This window comes from Bufo bufo, chromosome 11, assembly GCF_905171765.1.
Source record: "Bufo bufo chromosome 11, aBufBuf1.1, whole genome shotgun sequence".
Classification (NCBI taxonomy): domain Eukaryota; kingdom Metazoa; phylum Chordata; class Amphibia; order Anura; family Bufonidae; genus Bufo; species Bufo bufo.
Genome location: NC_053399.1, coordinates 75947319 through 75954482, shown reverse-complemented (window position 1 = coordinate 75954482; position 7164 = coordinate 75947319).

Genomic DNA, 7164 nt, shown 5'->3' with positions numbered 1-7164 from the left:
AAAGTAGGAACCCCCTGACTAAGGGCCATGCTGCAGGCACGAGTTAAAAGTATTTTTTTACCAGGAAATCTCTAAGTTTCTATTAAACTGCGTGATATTCAGGACAATTACTGGGAACAAGTCTTCATAGGAGCGCTCATATTTTATATCTGGCCTGCTCGCCTGCATAATCGTACCGATGATCAGCCAATAAACAAGGAATCACTCGTTTGTCGGCTGATTTGCTTATTTTTTAGGATGTGTAATCAGGAATGTGCTACCGATAATACATATAACGAGCGCTGATTAACCTTTTTTTTTTTGCGGCCCCTTGAAATAGAGTGATGTGACAATGCGGCCCCCAGACCAAAAAAGGTTGTGCACCCCTGCTCTAGATCAACTGAGGTTTGTAAATATAAGAATATCGAATGAGGTGTAACTTGACCAACAAGGGTCTTTGGGCCCCCTAAGGCTCTTGTGCCCAGTAGCGACTGCTACCTCTGCACCCCCTATAGCTACGCCCCTGCACAGTACATAATTGCTTGACTGGGGTTGCTGACACGGATCGGGTTTGCAATACTATGCAGGCAGATAAAGCACTTCACTGTCAAGTTGAGAGACATATATACTTAGTATTACTTACTCTCATAGCCAACCTCTCTGTAATCAGTCTTTTCAGTCATTTTAACCAATGCTTAAAGGGAACCTATCAACTAACGGCAGCATAAAGTAGAGACAGGTGAGTTGATTTCAGCGGTCTGTCATTTATAAGTTAAAAGTAAGTGGTTGCCGAGAACCAACATCACAATCATTGCAGACTGGGGCGGGAAAAGAGTCCCGGCCACCTGAGAAGAGTCATGGTTATTCAGGAATTCTTGCTCTCCCACCTGCTGATGGCTGACAGTCTTCTACCTAGTTTTCCCTCTTTCTGTCTAGGAGAGAACTGCCAGTCATCAGCAGACGGGCGGGAGAGCAGGAGATTATGAATAACCAGGACTCTTCTCAGGTAGATTTGACTCTTTTCAAGGCCTGGGCTGCAATAATTGAGATGCTGGTTCTCAGCAACCACTTACTTTTAGATCATGAGTGACACACTGTAGCATTTGTCACTATTTTATGCTTCAGCATAAAGTTGATGACAGGTTCCCATTAATGTAATGACCACCATACTGAATGCATGTATAAAGTTCCAGCTCTTTCAAAATTCATCAAAACGAAGCCGAAACCATTAAAATAAGTTCCCCCGAAATAATACAGAAAAAGCTGCATATAAATTCAGCAGAACGAAGCCGAAACCATTAAAATAAGTTCCCCCGCAATAATACAGTTAGTTCTGTATGTTATGCATTTACAGCCAAAAATGGAATGGTTATGGTCCATCAAGAAAACTTCATGTAATTGCACACCAAGGCTTCGCTTGTAAGGAAAGATTCTGCAATGGGTCAGTTAAATACCTACAAACTATGTGAATATCCTGAGATGAAACTTAACCTCTCATTTAGCTGCTGCACAGACATGGCTGTAGACAGGGCCGGTTTTAGACAAAGTGTGGCCCTGGGCAAAATTTTAAGTGGGGCCCCAAAAGAAACAACACATTCACACATAGCGTGCCTGCACTGATTGCGGATTACACATGGTTTTTCCACCCATATTCTCGTGCAGAGAAACTGCAGTGTAATACAGTACCAGCAAGGTGTATAAGATTATTATTAGGATTATTATATTATTATTAGGATCGGTCATAAATATCAGATCGGCTGGCGTCCTTCTCCTGGGACACCTGCCGATCAACTGTTGGGAGGCCAGTGATGTCACTGTATATCAGTCACATGGCCTAGTTGCAGTTCAGTCCCATTCAAGTGAAAGAAGATGAGCTGCAATGAGCTAATGTACGGCGCTGTGTTTGGTAAACTAAAGAGACCGCAGTGCTCACCGGAGCTCTTGTGGGCGCCGTAGCCTCTTCAAACAGCTGATCAGCAGGGGTGTCAGGAGTCGGATCCCCACTGATCTGATACTGATGACCTATCCTGAGGATAGACCATCCATATCAAATTCCCAGGTAACCTTTAACTGAAAAAAACAAGAAGCGGGTTGAAAAGACAAACAAATATAGCCTTTAAAGTGTAACTCTCCTTTAAAAACACTTTCTACATGTCATAGTGACCACATACCTCTTACATCCAGGGACATCTCCTGTCATTTAGACCTTCTCTTTCCTCTTCTCCTCCGTTTGACCCAGATCGCCATGACAAATTCTTTCAGCCGTATCTCGTCTCTACAGAGTTTGTAACACAGACACGTTAGATTTCTCAATTTTTCCATCAACCTCCCCATCCTGGTGTCCCCACAGTGTCATCCTGCTGCCACTCCCAATACTGTGCCTGTTGTGCCCCCCAATGCCCCAGGTACTATACTGCTGAAAAAATAGTAACCCTAATAGACATAATTGGGGTCATTTATCAAACTGGTGTAAAGTAGAACTAGATTTCCAAAAGAGCTGTCAAAAATGAAAGGAGAGATCTGACTGGCTGCTATGGGCAACTAAGCCAGTTCTGCTTTACACCAGTTTGATAAATTACCCCAAATGTCCCTATAGTGTCCACATCAGCTATAATGTCCCCTACAGTGCCCCCAGTAATAATAACACCCTATATTGTGCTCCAGGCAATAATCCCTGTATAGTGTCCCCAGAAATAATAGAATTGCCCCTACAGTGCCTCCCCAATAGCAAGGCCCCCCACGCTACCCCCATATAGTAATTCCCCCATAGTAATTTGCCCCCCCACACACAGTAATTTCCCCCACATAGTAATTTGCCCCACACAGTAATTTCCACCACACTGCCCCCATTGTTGTGCATTTTACCCACACAGTAGTTCCCCCCCCCCACTGGCCCCACAGAGTAATTTACCCCCACAGAGTAATTTACCCCACACTGGCTCCACACAATAATTTACCCCATACTGCCCCCACACAGTAGTTTCCCCCCACATTGCCCCATATGGTAATTTCCCCCCCCCCCCATAGTAATTCCTCCTATAATAATTTTCCCCCACACAGTAATCCGACCATAATATTTTTCCCCCACATAGTAATTTGCTCCCATACTGCAAATTTCCCCCGAAGTACTGCCTCTTCACATGTCCTCCTGTGTTTCCCCCCCCCCCCATGTCCCCCAAAGTTAGCATGTAAAAAAATAAAAGCTAAATACTCACCTATATCCAGGCGCGCACACTTCACTGTACTGTGTCCCGGCACAGGAGCGCGCGATGACGTCATCACGCATGCCTGCACCAGGATTTCACTACCAGCACGTACGCTCTTACCTTTCTCAGCCTATGGCTGTTCACCCTATGGCTGCCCATCTAAGGCACCTTCCAACAGGCAAGGGTTCCTGAACAATAGGTTTAATAGTCTCTGCAAAGGTTTTTTGCACAGTTTTCTTGCCCATGTACCAGACTATTCCGACACCTCAGCAAAACGTAAAAGATCCCAGGTGGCACTGGCTTCTGATTTAAGCGGAAACCACAATGCAAATGTTAACTTGACTTACAGTAACCCCAGTAAAAGTGGAAATACTGCTTATTATTGGCTATGTTATTTTATAAAAAAAAAATTGTAATGTATCACTATGACTCGTGAGAGTAAAGCAGTCTAAACTCCTAGAAGGGGTATTCCCATCTGTGACATTTATGGCACATTGATAGGATATGTTATAATTGTCTGATAGATGCGAGTCTTACTTCTACTGTCTGCAGAATGGGGTCCCAAAATAAATGGACAGCAAAGCACACATGCATGGCTGCCCCTCCATTCAGTGCTATGGGATTTCAAAAAATAGCCAAGCTATTTTTGGAGGTCTCATAGTGGCTTGCTCTGTTTCTTGCTATGGGACTTCTGAAAATAGCCAAGCTCTCTCACTAGGCTATTGGACCTGCACGTATTGGATATTTATGGCAAATATTGGATTGGATATTCTTATCGATATGCCAAAACTATCCCAGATGGTAATAAGTCTTTAAAGGGGTTGTCCTATGTGATGAAATGACCGCATATTGCTATTAAAAAAATAAAATTAAAAAAATAAATAAATAAAACATAATTGGTATTGCCATATCCTAAAATGTACGAACTATTAAAATATAACATTTTTAATCCTGAACAGTGAATGCCATAATAAAAAAAATATATAAAATCGCTGAATTGCCTGTTTTGGTCACCTCGGACACTGAAAATTATTTAACTAAAGGTTATTAAAAAGTCTTATGTACACCAAAATGGTCACAACTCGCTTATCAAAGAACAAGCTCTTTAACAGCTCTGTAGATAGAACTATGAAAGAACCATGGGTGTTAGCATACGATGATGCAAAGAAATAATTTAAAAGACCAAATAAAAAAATAAAATAAAAAAATAAAAATAAAAAAACTCTATAAACTTGGTATTACCGTAATTGTACTGATCTGCAGAATAAGGACATCATGTTGGTTTTAGCTCACAGTGAACACCGTAAAAGTGAAAAACAATAGTAGAATAGTTTAGTTTTTTCCAATTTTACCCCACAAAGGATTTTTTTTCCAGCTTTTTAGTACAAGATATGATAAATCAAAAAGTGACTAAAAATACATGTTGTCTCATGAAAAACAAACACTCATACAGCTATGTGAATGGAATTTTTTTTTTTAAAAAAAAGCTTGCACGATTGGAAGGCAGGGAAATAAAAAGGAAAATGCAAAAATTAGGAATGGCCTTTTCCCGAAGGGGTTAAGTGTCAACTTTTCTTCCTTCTTTAATATTGTCAGAGAAATCTTGTTTAATGGAAGGGGGTTGGTAATTATCAATCAGCAGTTGATTCTCTGGCTCCTGAGACTTGAAAATGAGTTATATGCCAATCCAATCCACCCATTACTATAACGGAATAGTTGGGGCTCCTGATAGGAACCCTTGGTCCTTTCTTGCCTATCTAACCATAACTCATAATCATGTTTCAATTTCTGCCACTAATTTTCTGTTTCATTAGAGGGAAGGGACTGGAATGCTGTGCAGGCTTCCCTCAATTTGAGACTATATTGGATATACTTTTGATTTTGGCTATACCTTGATTTTCACAAAGTATGATATAAGATTCCCTCTCATAATCACCTCAGCAGTGTCCCATTATAACTGTTGATTATCAGTATTATTAGTTGCAACAAAATCAGTCCACTAATCTCTCAGTTGAGTCTGATTTGATTTGTCAGTGACTTAAGATGAAAATTTCCAAATGTAATCAACCCCCCTTGTTTTTTATCCTGTATCTCAAGGGACATCTGTGAATGTTTATCATGACATACCCTAGTACTAAATGTCTGGAAAAAAGGTTTATTATTAGAGATGAGCGAATTTAAAAAAAATCCGATTCGGCCGGTTCGCCAATTTTTTTTGAAAAAAATTGGTTAGATCTGAATTTATTTGCGGCAAATAACGTTAAAAAACTGCTATTTCCTGGCCTTTATAGTGGTGTAGAACACTGTGCCTTGCAGTAACATGCATAGGGAGTCTGCTTTGGTAGTGAAATAATACTGTGAGTCCGTATGACATGCAGATGACAGGCGTCGCTCTTAGAATCACTGCACACTTTACTTATTTGGTCAGTTTTTGCCCCGTGACTGCCCAAATAAGTGAAGTATGAACTAAGCCTTACAGGTCGATGTTAGCGTCAAGAAGAAGCACACTCATTTTACACCGTCGTCAGCTGATTCCACATAGATGTCTACAGAATCTGTCCTATTAAACGCTTATACAAGTAGAGCCCCCCCCGACAGAGTGGAGTGGGTGTCAGCAGTAAGTTTGTGTTGACGTCACTGATTATTTTGCCCTTCCTCTGATCCATTAGAACAATAACCCTCAAAAAACAGATCCTGTCTGTGGAGCATCTGCCTTAACTCGGTCAGTAATCCATCAGTATTGCTAATGCCAAAAAAAACAGGAGTGGATTCAAAACAGAGATGACACGTGAATGGAATATTTGAATGTCTTCAGTGTTTTGTACCCACTCCTGCTTTTGCCTACCAAATCACAAGCTAATTATGATGGGACCATACAGGCCGTACACAGACAGGATCCATTGTACGTCTCATTTTTCCTTCCTTCTGACAGATCAGAAGAAGGGTCAAATAAATGATGATGTCAGCCAGGCCTAAAGGCAAAATAGTGGCCTAGTCATGAAGTGGGGAGGGTGGGAACAGCATGAGAAGTCCACAGAGTGACCCTATGACATAGTGGTGAGGTGGAAGCAGCATCAGGAGGCCACAGAGTGGCACAATGACAGATTGTGGAGGTGGCGGCAGCATCAGGAGGCCACAGAGTGGCACAATGACAGTGTGGAGGTGGCATCAGCATGAGTAGACCACAGAGTGGCAAGGTGACAGTGTGGAGGTCCTGCTGCAGGTCTAGCTGCTGCTGGTGAGTAGTTTCATCACTAGGCGGGTGAAGAAAGCTGCTCATCAGTGACTCTAGACTCAAGTTGCTGCTGATGGAGCTGGAACTGCTCCTAACCCCCCACCCTGCCACAGCAGCCATGGCAGATGAACATGAGCGCAGAGGGTCCCCCTGGTCAGACCTGCGAGAGGATGGACGATGGCGCAGATAGGCAACGGTCAACTGAATACATAGGATGTCTCTATAATAGTTAAGTTTGTGCTCCCTCTCAGCGGGTGTAAAAAAGGCCCTTATTTTGGACCAGTAGCGAGAGTCCAACAAGGTGGAGAGCCAGAAGTCATCCCTCTGCCGAATGGTGACAATTCGGCTGTCACTACGCAAGCGAGCATGCATCAGGCCATTTGTGCAAGTGACTCGGAGGTCCTCCCTGCCTCCATATCCACTGCATACTGCCACGGTGTGTCTAGGTCCTCTGCCTCATCTTCCGTATCTATCTCCTCTGGATGCTCCTGCTCCTCCTCTCCTGTCACCTGTGTAGAAAAACCACCCATTTTGCTACAGATTGTTTGTGCTCCAATATCCTCCTCCTCCAGTTCAGCCCCCACAGGGCTCATGTGTATGTGAGATTTAGGCGCCACGTCTCCAGTCCCCTGACCAGCCAGATTTGCCAGCATATGTTCCAGGACATAAAGCAGTGGAATGACGTTGTCCATAGCGTGGCCTCCTCAAAGTGCCTGAGCAAACGGCAGGTGTCACGCATGAGCT